This window comes from Mustela lutreola, chromosome 6 (genome assembly GCF_030435805.1).
Source record: "Mustela lutreola isolate mMusLut2 chromosome 6, mMusLut2.pri, whole genome shotgun sequence".
NCBI lineage: Eukaryota > Metazoa > Chordata > Mammalia > Carnivora > Mustelidae > Mustela > Mustela lutreola.
Window position 1 is genome coordinate 77,869,717 of NC_081295.1, and position 13,909 is coordinate 77,883,625.

The following is a 13,909-nucleotide window of genomic DNA, read 5'->3' on the forward strand; positions in this document are numbered from 1 at the left end:
TACTTACTGCTAGAGCTTTGAGAACATTCAAACAGAGTATGAGACAAGATTCTTGGATAACTGGGACTCCACTGAAGATTAAACATTACACAATGGATTCAAGAATCCTACCTCTCACCTGTCTCTTATTAAAGCTCCATAGGACCATGAGATCAAAGATCAGGCACAGATAGCATTGAACAAGAAAAGAACTAAATTTACACGCTTTTATTAACAGCCTATTTAAAAACCTGTTTCAAAGAACTAAGAAAAAATAATATAAAAGGAGACATTGGGATATTATAAGACAACCCTGTGATAGAGATAAATGTAACTTCCTGCCTTTTTAGACAGTGAGCATCTGCAGGGCTTTGACAGAACTCCATGCTCTCCGAATGGCTTGCTACCTGTCCAGTGTGCGGAGGTTATGAGCATTTCTCTAAGTGAGGGTGATCTATCTTCAGGTCGAATGGCATTCTCCATGTAAGATGACTCATGGGAATAATTCTCACAGGGCTTTTGACAAAAACTGCCTCATCAATCTTGTGTTTTAATACACTGCTTCCTTGCTACCTATGAATTCATCATCAGTAAGTATTTGTTAGAATTACAGTTGACACCATGCTTAGAATTACGGTTGACACTATGCTTAGCGTGAACCAACAGCATGTTGCAACATGTTTCCTTCTGTTTAATCCAGAACCACTAGGTTTATCTATCAAAATAGACTTACCGTGTCAAGTTGAAAGTTGACTGATCACCTACAGAAAAAACTCAAAAACTTAATGGCATTCGTGACCTTCTACTATTAAGTATAAACTAACTTTGACAATCTTATTCCCTATTTTACTTCTTCAGGAATGTTGAGATTGACTAAATTAACCTACTTGCTAATATCCAAATGTATTGTGTACATAGTCACCTCTGTTTTTTCCCCAACTGTTCTCAGACTATAATGTGTGTTTTTTTTTTTTTTTTAAAGATCTTATTTATTTATTTCAGACAAATGAGAGAGAGAGCACAAACAGGGGGCAGGGAGTGGAGGGACAGAGGCAGAAGCAGATTACCTGCTGAGCAGGGGACTTGATCCCAGGACCCCAGAATCACAACCTGAACTGAAAGTGGACACTTAATCGACTGAGCCTCCCCGGTGCCCCTATAATATTTTTAACAATGCATTTACCTCCTTCAAAATCCTTCTAGGACCTTTCGTGGATATCTCTTTTCTCAATCTTTTCCCTAAGCAAGATATAATTGCCCTGTTCTTTTCACTTTTACAAATCAACTGCCTATTTAGTAATATACTAAGTAAAAGAAATAATATATACTACAATGATATAACATGATATAATAATATATATTAAAATATAAAAATATAAAATATAACACTTTCCAATAGTGAGAAATATCTGCCCAACTGATCAAAATACATGTGGAATAATTATACTTTTACTCAGGGATAAACTAACAAAATTTTTCAAGTTTAGTAGTCAACCAGAATGTCAATTCAGAGACTATATCATGAAAGGATGGAAGAACAGGTGATATGTATTTGGAGAAGGAAATTATAAAACATAAAATACCAGATCATTTCTAATGTTCAAAGGAACACACATTCTATGCTTATGAAATACTTTTATGTAAAAGATAGTGTATTAGGTAAAATGGGATTAATCCTGTGTTCAAGAGTTGTTACAGGAGGTGGCATAAAGTGCAAGATTCAGAGGCACGTTTTAGCTGAATTTAAGAAAAAGCTTTGGTGCAAATGACAAGGTCTGTCTTATAAGAAGCTGCACTAGCAGGCTTTGAATGTATATAAACAGAAATTGCATAATCATCTCTTAGGACTACCACAAAAGTAATTCTTATATAAGATGGCCTGTGTGATTTTTAAGTTCCTTTAAATTGTTAAGATTCTAAGATTCTAGCATGTCCATGCTAAGCTTTTCATTACAGCATCTGACATAGTATTTGCTCCTGTGTTGTGCACCTATTAAAACTGATTTAGATATGTGTAGAATGGCTAACAGCCCAATAAAGAATCACATAAAATGGCAAGAAATAGCATCCCTGTTAGATAAGAAAGATCACATTAGGAAGCTCTCTGATATTTTAAGACTCAGGTGTACATTCAACTGCACTTAGTATTAACCTAGAGAGTTAATACTAAAAGTTAACTTTTAGTTAACTTTTTAGAGAGTTTATAGGGAAGAAAAAAAAAAAATCCAACTACGTACCTGTAACCCTTATATATATAAAGCATACAAATAATACATCAGACTGTATAAGATCATGTTTTAGGAAGAAAACTGTAATCATCATGTCAAGGAGGGACTGGACAGGGGCAAGTTGGACTCAGGGCCACTCACTTGTCTTTTGAGATAACCAAGGCAAGAAAGAAGATTTCAATGAGGACAGGAAGGAAAGCTGGCTAGGAAAGGACATAGACAGAAAGTACGTGCCCTTCTTTTCCATTATTACTTGGCCTGTACTACAGTGGACTTCCAGCATCTCTGGGCTGGATTACTACAAGAGTCTCCTAAATTCCCACTTTTCCTAATAATTTCTTTAAAATCTCCCCACACAACAGATATTTGTACAGTGGAATCATGAAAAAATGGAATGATGTCACATTAATTTTTGTATTGGCCGTTTTCATGATTTGTTTTTTTCATAATACTTGATTCTCCATTCTTTTTAAAATACAGTTTAAATTCAAAGTCCTTTCTATTTTGGTCCTAACCTACCAGATTCCTTCAGCTTACTTTTCTTGCCTACCTTGTATCAACCCTTTACATCAGACTACCTAGACTTATTACGTAGTCTAAATGCTATCTAAGCATTTTCACCTCCAAACCTTAGCTCTGCTGTTTCTTTCCTTATGTCTCCCTACATACCCATATTGTGCCATCCTTGACTATCTAGCTCAATTTTCAACTCTTCCTTAAAATCTTTATAGCATTTTTAGTCATATAACTAATGCCATCCTCTAAAATGTTAAACAATTTCTGTCTGTAAAATTTATTTTGCCATTTATTTAATTGATTTTAATAACTTAAGGATATAAATGACAGTCACAAATAGCATGTATTCTTTAAAAAACATGATTGTGTCGGGGTGCCTAGGTGGTTCAGTGGGTTAAGTCTGCCTTTGACTCAGGCCATGATTCCAGAGTTCTGGGATGGAGCCCTGCTTCGGGCTCTCTGCTCAGCAGGGAGCCTGCTTCCTCCTCTCTCTCTCTCTCTCTGCCTGCCTCTGCCTGCTTGTGATCTCTCTCTGTCGAATAAATAAATAAAATCTTAAAAAAAAACATAATTGTCTTTTTAAGATGTAATTTCTGTCCACTTTTTTGTCTTTTAATTCATCTCTATCTTATTCAGATTTGTATGAATTTTTTTTAAATAAGTCTGATTGATAGCTGTTGAAATTCAATTTCTTTCCTTCTTCCTATCAAAAACTAGTTAATACATGCCAGGTATATTAGTATAATGTTTCCCATTACATACCAGCCTAGTAACTTCATAAAACATGGTTTTTTAAACATGTCTGATCTTTTACTACAAAGCATATTTACATTTCCACTACTCGGCTTCCCTGAAATCTTGCTGCAGATTTTTTTGTCCCCAAACGTGACCCATCAAAGCTTTCTGTGTTAACACTGCATAATTTTCTTAAGATGAGCAGCAGTAGCTGCCTGGTTCTATTAATTTACTCATCACCCTATGCTAATATTATTTTAAAATAGAAACTATCTTTTTTAAGATGGCATATTGTATATGTATTTGTTAAATAATTTGCTTTTTTTGTCTACTATATATCACAGCTACTTGAAATAAATATTTTATAATAAAAATACTATGTCCCCAATGGTAAAATATATAAAATGTAGAAATTAGAAAAAAGAAAAATTTACTATAGTCCTATCATTCTCATGTAATAATTGTCTACATTCCAATACATTTTTTCTTTTTTAACACATTAATATAAATGTGACCATATTTTACATTTGTTTAGATCATATATATTTTATTTAACATTATACATAACTATTGCCCATTTTATTACAAACTCTTTGCAAACATTACTCTCAAGACTTGATAAATCATCCACGGTAGAAACAACTTGGTGTTGCAGTGTCTTTCTTTATGAGGATCCATATTCTACTTCTGGTCATGGATTCTGAGCCCGAGAACTGGCTCAGGTCAGGAAACTAGACATGGTATCCTAACCTTACATTGGGATAGCTGTCTTCATACCTTTTCATTTGTTTTAGCTGAATATTTTAAGCAACACTTATTGTCTTCTCATATATCTTTCCCATAAGAACACCCTATCTCCAAAGGGCAGGCCCTTATGACTACTGCTCTAGCCTTGCCACTCATTGTAATAACTGCTCTCAGTACACTTCTGATGTTTCAATGCCATCACCTGGCTAGTATTATTTCTGAATCCTACCATCCCTATTGGTCACAAAGTCCTTTTAGTGACTTTCTCTAATTCTCTAATTTCTCTTCTCCCCACAGTTCTTTGGATTACCACTTCCCCTGAATCTCTTAAATGCCTGAGATGTTACACCCTCCAAAGTATGCTCTCCCAAAAGTACTCCTAACCTACTTCACCACAGGTGAAAGTTTCAAGAGCTGCAGCTCTACAATATGCCTTTAGTCCACCCAAAACCAGTGATATGATCCTCCTTGCCAGCCAGCTTGTGAGTTATTTAACTGAACTAAATGTCACTCTTGCCTTTGAAGAGCTTACTGTATGGCTGAGAACAGTGAGGAGAGACATGTGTATTAATCATATCTATACAAGTCTCTTCATGTGGTTTCAGCAGAAAATATTTGTGATATTTCCAAGAGTGAAAATCTCAAGAGTCTTACATCCTAAGAATAAACTGAGATCCATGTGCATAAAGCACCAAAGCACCAAGACTTATCACAATCATAACCTGTTTATAGCCAAGAAGGACAAAGGCAGGGGCTATAAACCTCTACGAGAAAACTGTTAAAAGGTATGTCTTTTGCAAGAAATGGTGTGTAGGGGAGTTCTTCCCACATGACTTCAGTTGGTCAGTTTTGTATGATCTGTCAAGGTAGGCTGCTTAATTACTCTATGTAAAAATCATACTTCAGTCTAAAGGAGTAATCTTCCTTTTATGTAATTTTGCTTAGATTCTCTTCTGGAGCACAGGGCAAGGAAGAAATTCATGGACTGAAATGATTTAACCAAGTGCCTTCTCTGACTAGGTATCATGCCAATCTCTCTCGTATATGATATCTTGCTTGATCCTCATACCAGATGGAATGTATTAATCCCATTTTAAAAGATGTGATAACAAATATTAAGATCAGCTAAGCAGTCTATCTGAAATTGAAATCTGGATGTGGCAGAGGCAAGATTTAAGTCCAGGAATACCTGATTCTAAAGTCTGACTTATTCTAGCAAGTATCGGGAGGAGAGACAATTTTGCTTTTAACTATATACTCTATAATTGCTCTCCAAACAACTCTATAAAGAGAGCAGATAATCAAACATGACTTTCTGAACAGTTTGTTTGAGTGAAAGAAAATGATCTCTTTCTTCCTTACCTGGGCTCATGATAAAAATAACTCACAGTGTCACTTCTCTTATCCTGAATCCAACTTAAGAATGGCTCATATTCTTAAAATTAGGTTATAAATACATGTGGGAAGACTCCAAGAAGAAAGAAAGGGAAGGCAATGCTGATACATGAGCTTCCAGTAAACAAATCCCCAAACAGGAGCTAAATAACAAAGGAAACATCTTACAAGGAGAACCCTGAGCTGCATAAAAAATGTAGCCTTAACTCAAACAAATAAACTATGGTATTCAGGATAATGAAGGAAAAAAAAAACACAAAACTCTACTTCAGCAGGGATTGTGACCTATTCTAAAAATAGATGGACTTACTTTAAAGGCAGTGATGACTAGAGAAAATCAAAACTGGAAAGCAGAAAATTACAAATCATAACGGAATTTCTAGGAGCTCTCCGTGGTGCTGCTCACGTCAGCCTAAGCCTCCTCTGATGTTTCCATGCAGCACAGCTGTCTCCTTAGCTCTACTTTGGGCTAAGGTCCTTTCCAGATCTAAATATTTATAAAACTAGAAAACAGCCTCTTATAATTGGCACAAAACAGAGTGCTTTGACTCTTCTTTTACTAGCTTAATTACATATCTCAGTTTAGCACCTAGCAGTAACTCACTAGACTACCTGGTTTGAGACAGCAGTCCTCAGTTACCACTAAGTGTAGTTTTTCCCAGCTCTGTAGCAATCCATTGTTGTCCTATGTGGAGTATAAAGTGCTTTTCTTATCCATATTAGCAGAGATAATGGGATGTCCAGAGGCATCTCTTCGAGATCTTCTTTAGAAACCAGTTAATAAAGTTTTCTATCTGCCTGAATCACTATAGGGCAGCAAATAAATCTGATTTTCTGAGCTTTAGAGTCTTAAGTTCTGTGGGTCTATACTTATTTGTGGTTTTCTGAGCTTCAGAGTCTTAGGTAGGGTGAGTCTATACGTATTTGCATATTTGCAAAAAAAAAAAAAAAGTAAAAGTGTGAGTCCATCCCTTAGAATTTTGATTTTGGAAATAAATATATTCAGTATTTCACCCCAGAAAAATAAATACCTGGGAATTTAGATTAAAAACATAATAATAACAAAACTATAACCATACAAAAAATAATAATTTCTCTCTAGACCCATATGTTCATAAACTTTATAATGATTGGCTTTAAGGCATTAAGGAACTTCCAAGTCAATACAGTAGCTCAATGTCCTCACCTCCCTCTACAAATTAAATGACAGTAAGCAGCACAAACAATAATAAATTTATAGTAAATTTACAAAAGCATTGTGAAAGAAGCAAAGTAGCATTAATAAATCATATATTTGATAAAATTTTAAAATATGAAAAATACATGTAGTTTTGACCTCCATATCTAAGAAGATGAGGTACTCATACTTTCTCTTATTTTTCCCATTAGGTATAACTTTAAAAACTGAGCATTAGATATAAAACAAACATAAGAAGACTAGGAAAGTTGAAAGCACACCAGCTAGAAAACTTAGGATCCAAAGAATGACCAAGTACCCTGGGTTTGATTTTGCCTCATGTATCTCAAACTTAGAGCTCAGAAAACTGACAACTGGAAATTTCAGTGAGCATAAACAAAACTAAACAAAACAAAGCCCTAACAAAAATTTGCTCTCATTGGGCAAAGGACCAGGAAAGGTGCATACTCACAACATACAAAATTTTTAGGTAATAACTACTCTACTGCAGCCATACACCACATTGGGAGGGGGAAAAAAGAAAAGACAAGAACCCACACCAACAAAGATGAGAGGGAAGTCTAGAATGACACCTTTTCTAGCCTTGTATGGGGCACCCTGCCCCCACCCCCCACTGTGGTGGTCAGAGAGGAGTGAGGGAGCAGTCAAGACTTTTATTCTCTACTATATCATCGTTAATGCCCAGTTGTGAGACTGTACAGTATTTTTATAAGACATTACTATGAGGGAAACAGATTTTTCTATACTACTTCTTACAACTGCACATGAATCCTTGATGATCTCAAAATAAAATTTAAAAGTTTAATAAATACATGTGATTATAAAACATTATGATATACACAGGATTAAGATGACAGATACAAAGTTCATGCTATAGGAATATGAGAAAAGGGATCAGAGAAAATTTCAGAATAATGAATAAAAATTTTCTTTTTCCAACTGAAAGAATAATTAAAATGTTTCATTATAGTCTGGTAGACACATAGAAGATCTGCTTCTAAGCATGTGCTTGCAAATGCCAAAGATGAAGAAAGATACTAAAATCTTTAACAAAGTATAAATGCCTTCAAAACAACAAGGATTTATCTTAAGTCAGGCTTAACAAAAATAATGGATGTTTAATAACTATGAAATAATGATTTCAAAGTACCAAGGGAAAATTATTTTGAATTTGAATTCGCATTTCTATACCCAGCAAAACTATCAACTAAAATGAAAATGGAATAAACACATTTAAGAGATTTCAAATATTCTGACATTTTACTCCCCTGTACTCTTTCAGGTAAAACAAACAACAACAAACAAAAATTAGAAAAAATACAAAGACTTGAGGAAATGAAATCCAAGAAACAGTTAACCCAAGTAAAATTTTTAAAATTTTCTAAGATGACAGTTTGATATAGGTAAAAATCATAACATGAAATAAAGAGCTCCTAGAATACCTTCAAGAGGAATGTGGCTCCCTAACTTACAACTAATGCTGGACATTGAAAGTACAGATTGAAAAACTGTGATGATGTAACTTTTACTTTATTAATTTCTGTACTGACTAAACTATACTGACTTCTGCATGCATTCCCTGTGTGACTGAACCATAAGTAAAACTCCAACTGGTTTTTAAAGCACTTGATAAATATTGGAGGCTGGTGGACTCTACATCCTAGTCTTACAGAGATTCTATTCTCTGTCCTTACAACCAGACTGCATAGTAGGAATCCTTCCAGTGTTTTAGAAGCTAATAATATTTTCTGGGAGTTCCTTAAGTTAAGTCACCTCATTAAAAAAGTATTCTCCTTCTCACTTTTCCAAAAAAGTCATTCTCATTTTATGAAAATTAAGTCTCAAATTCAGAGAATTTCTAACTTTAAGCTAAAGCAACAATATCACTATAGTTGTCTAGGACACCTAATCTTAAGACTATGTAGGAATTATTTAGCTTTTTATCCCTTTAAATCCAGCATGTTTGGGAAATACTCATCTTAGGGAAGTTGAACTGATTGAATCCCAGCCATGTTACCTTTGTTACCTTTATCTAGGCAAAACTAGTCAGGTACAGAGACTGCAGTCAGTACATAGAACGAATTGTAGGAAAGATGCACTTATTCCATTGTGCTTGAATGTAACAAACTTCCCTGAAACACTAATTCTCACCTCTTTCTTTCAGAAAACATAAGCAAACATAAAAAGAAAAGCTGTTTTAGAGAATCAGTTTTGTGGAAGAGAATACACAATGTCCATCATTCCACTTCTTCCTGGGATCACAGCTAGACTATAGTTTTCACCTCCTTTTTAGTTATGGGTATCTACTTTACTGAGTTTTCTAGCCAACAAAATTTGAAAGAAAGCTATGTGCACTGTTTCAGGTGTGACGTGTAAAAATACATCATGTGTGACCCTCCATATTTTTTTACCATATAGGAAAATGGAATGGAATTGAGCAAAGTGACCTTGAAAACAAGGTGGAAGAAAGATGGGTCATTGACTCACCAGGAGCAGCACTTTATTGGACTTCATGGCAAGATGGCTGAGTCAAAGTACATGTTTTGGTTTGTTTGTTTTGGCAGCTATTATTACCTTACGTAACTACCTCACACTTACCCACATCTTAAAATTCAAACTAAATGGGACCCTGCAAAAATGCAGTTGATGTCAAGCTCTAGAAACACACACTGTGGGGGCATCTGGTTGGTTCAGTCTGATAAGCGTCTGCCTTCAACACAGGTTGTGATCTCAGGGTCCTGGGGATCAAGCCCCACATCAGGCTTTCTGCTCAGTGGGATCCTGCTTGTCCCCATTTCTGTGCACCTCCCCCTGCTCCAGCTCCCTCTCTCTCTCTCAAATAAATATATAAAACCTTTTAAAAAACACACTTTTATTAATCGTGCATGAAATAGTTGTCCAGGAGCCACTCCTATTATAAGTTTATTGTAGTTTCTCCAATTGCATATGTGAAGAAAACTAAGCCCATTAAAAACAGATCTTTGGAACAGTTATAATGAAGGATGAAGATTATTTTCCTTCCAAAGCAAACTTTAGAAAATATAACAAGAGTGCTACCCATGGATGAGACAGAAGAATCAGTCACCTGAATGATTCTGGAAATATGGTACCAGAATTTTAAAATTTATGAAAACAAAAATGACACCTTAGTTTGAGATTTCAAAAATTTTTGATTTAGATGTACCTGAGGTTATATTTATGAAGGCAAAATGACTAAACATTTGAAAAATAAGCATATCAACTTTATCAACATCTGTAGGAAAATCCGATGACATTAAAGTCCTAATCTTTTTCCAGCATTATTAAGATATGATTGACAAATATGGGGCACCTGGGTGGCTCAGTGGGTTAAAGCCTCTGACTTCAGCTCAGGTCATGATCCTGGGGTCCTTGGATCGAGCCCCTCATTGGGCTCTCTGCTCAGCAGGGAGCCTGCTTCCTCCTCTCTCTCTGCCTGCCTCTCTGCCTACCTATAATCTCTGTCAAATAAATAAAATCTTAAAAAAAATATGATTGACAAATACAAATTGTATATATTTAAGATATACAACATGTTTTGTTATACACATATATTGTAAAATCATTACCACAATCAAGCTAATTAACACATCTGCTACCTCACATAATGACTGTGTGTGGGGGGTTGTATGGCAAAACCTTTTGAGATCGACTTTCTTTGCTAATTTCAAGAATACAGTAAATTGTTACTAACAATAGTCAGACTAAGCTATACATTAGGTCCTGGATTTATTCATGTTATAACTGAGAGTTTGTACTCTTTGACTAGCATCTTCCATCTCTCTCACCTCCCAGTCCCTAATAACCACCATTCTACTCCTGTTACTATGAATTTGATTTTTTTTTTTTTTTTTAGATTCCACATACAAGTAAGATCATGCAGTCATTTGTCTTTCTGTGCCTGGCTTATTTCACATAGCATAATATTTCCAGGTTCATGCTGCAAAAGGCAGGATTTCCTACTTTTATAAAGTTGAGTAGTATTCCATTGTATCAGAACTATTTCTTCGAAAGGATAAGTGGCTGTTCACATTTTGTAGTTTAGAACTGAAGAGAATGAAGAAATAAGTCCCATTGGGGGAGAAGAATATATCAAGATGCATTTGCATTGCTACTAAAAAGAATAAAAGAGAACTTGCACTTACTCATCTTTTTTGTTCTCTCGTTAAGGACATATCTAAACATAGCCAATAAAATGAAATGCAGAACGGCTTATATGGTTCGTTCAGTTTTTCATTATAGATAATTACGTTCTATCCATTTATCATAATCTCACTGACTCAGACCAAAAGATTGCTATTTGCTTTTTTCCCTTTTGTCGCTGCAATTGTTTGGTTATTTGAGGCAAATACACTCTTCTTCAGTAATGTAGAGGTATTAAATTGTATTGATAATTACTAATACTCTAAGTCAGCAAATATGTGTTAAGTAACTCTAGAGCACCCATCTCTTCATATTTTGTCAAGGTTGACTCTACTTCTTACAACTAGACATTTTAAACAAATTTAGCTGTTAATCAAATTATAAAATAGCAATTGTAGGGGTGCCTGAGTGGCTCAGTGGTTTAAAGCCTCTGCCTTCAGCTCAGGTCATGATCCTAGGGACCTGGGATCAAGCCCGCATTGGGATCTCTGCTCAGCAGGGAGCCTGCTTCCTCCTCTCTCTCTCTGACTGCCTCTCTGCCTACTTGTGATCTCTGTCTGTCAAATAAATAAATAAAATCTTTTAAAAAATAGCAATTGTAATACAAGAAAAAATAGTAATATATTTATATATATACACACATTTACATGTATATATATATATATATATATTACATATATACATACACAGAATTATCCTAGCCCACTATCAAAGGTTATATAATCCTTAGCCTGCTTGCTGAACTGAATATTATATATAGCTTTTACATGCCTATTGTCAGCTTTTAAAAGGACTTCAACGTCCTACTTCTGGGAACTAAACCTCTCAGCCAAACCACCACATTCTCACACCATGAAATAAAGCAACTTTAAGGGTTTCACTCATTTGTTTTAGGTTAAGTAACAACTGAAAGGAAGCACACTTAGCTCAGACAGCTATGCATGTGATGAACATAATGTCACTTTTTTTACACACTGCCCTTGTCACTGTTTCTCAATATGGTTCTGCCTGTGCATACAAGATGTGGAAATAAATGCTCCCACCTTCAGGCTGTCTGAATGAATACAGTTCATTTTTAAAAAGATGGGCATTGTTTCAGCCTTTACCCATCAATGCACCATAATGTTGCCTTAAGTTTACAAGGTAGCTTGAATGCAAGAAGTGTCTGCTACTGTCCAAAGCATTTTAACTCTGAAAACTATTGGCAGGTTAACAACCATTGCAAAGAACACTGTTGCAAAGCACAGAGTCCTTTTGTTTTGTTACAAATTCCTAATGCACTCCATACCTCACTGAGTTCTTTTGATATTCTCTCTTAACCATCACACACACACACACACACACACGCACACGCACACGCACACACACACAGGCAATTTGGAAGTTGCCAGAAACTGCAGACAGGATTTAGAGGACTGCACAAACTAATGCTGGACTGAAGTTAATGGGGCTCCTCACCCGCTAGCCTTGGACAGTGATGTTCCAAGTCATTAGCATGTGCTCTGTTTTTGGCCAGCTCCCCCTGGTAGGACTGGGCTTCTAAACAGTCAGAGCCAGAATTTGTAGCAGCAGCACTTTCTGCCTTCCACATGAATGACCAGCGCTCCGAGAGCTAGCAGATTGGTGGCTGCTCTTAACACTAGACCCTTTAGACCCTTTAGACGGAAGAAAGGACTGGCATTAAGTAGTGTGAATTGATTACATATTCTTTATTCTTTCACAAGTCCTATTTAGTAAGGGCTCTTAAAATATCTGGCACTGATTTAGGCATTTAGGGATGGCCCTTACATCTGAGTTTTATGTAGCAACTCAAAGAGCTATTCAGTTCCTTGTTACAGTCCAGCCTCCTGACAGTGAGCTGTGCCTTGACTACATTATGTACTTTTCAACAGATGGAGTTTGGGGATTCCTGTGAAATTGCAAAACAAAAGCACTGAGACACAGCAGGACAGAGCTAAGAGGGAAAAACAGATAAATATGTCCAAAGAACAATGAATAACACAGGTAGCATTAGTATTAAGTCCAAAAAAAAAAAAAAAATGACAAGAGATTCTGGTTTCATAAGAGTTTTTTTCATTGCTGAGCAGTTTAAAGAATGGTCATATTTTATGAGAAAAAAATAAAAATAAAACAACAAGGACAAGAAATATTAAAAAGAACATTGCTTCACCATAAATTTAAAATGTCTAAGTTGTTCCAGGTATTTCCAAACATTTCATGTTTTAATTGGCTTCCCAGGGCTACAAGTCACATCCACTTCATCTTGTATTGATTTTCTAAGATGATTCCTGTTACTATGACTACCCCAATCAATTAACTTCTTATAAGTAGCAAGATAATTTTCTTTCTTGTTTTTTTTTCCAGTGAAGTCTAAATAATTTATTTTCACAAAAATATCTGTTACCTCTTATCTGTCAAGGAACTACGTTATGTTGGTAAAAATGTTTGAGGCCTTTCATTTAAAAACGTGTTTAGAGATTTTGCACAGAGAAAGCATACAGAATTGTCTTGGACCAATATCATGACCTTATCTGTCTGGGTTGTGTTGATAAAAGTTCTCTGGCTATGGAAAAGTGCCTTTCGCTTGGCCTTTATTACAAGGAACAGAGAGGCTAGCAATCATTCAAGGAGGATTTTCACTGGGAAGAGGAAAATCATTCTGCCACAGGCCAGCCATTGTGACTTCTTTAGTTAGAATTGTACTCCCTATCTCCAAAACAAATTTCACTTGTAGTATAGCATGAGGATTTGGCATGGGGGAGCACAGTTACTTCAATCTGAGCCTACCTGCTTTTTCTTAAACACAGCCCTGGAAACAATAGAAACAAGATTCTGGAGAGACACTGGTCTTGGGAGTCAGACCAGTCAACCTGGACTCAACTCTTTGTCATCTGAGAGAATTTGGTTAAGTCTCTTAAACTCCCTGAAGTTTCATTTCCTGTCCTACAAA

General features: G+C 35.6%; 1 protein-coding gene across 4 annotated transcripts in view; it reads right to left on the bottom strand.

The window, feature by feature from the left end:
- The window catches only part of CLVS2 (clavesin 2), an 87,547-nt gene that overhangs the window by 56,991 nt on the left and 16,647 nt on the right, over positions 1-13,909 (bottom strand). The window lies entirely within an intron of this gene.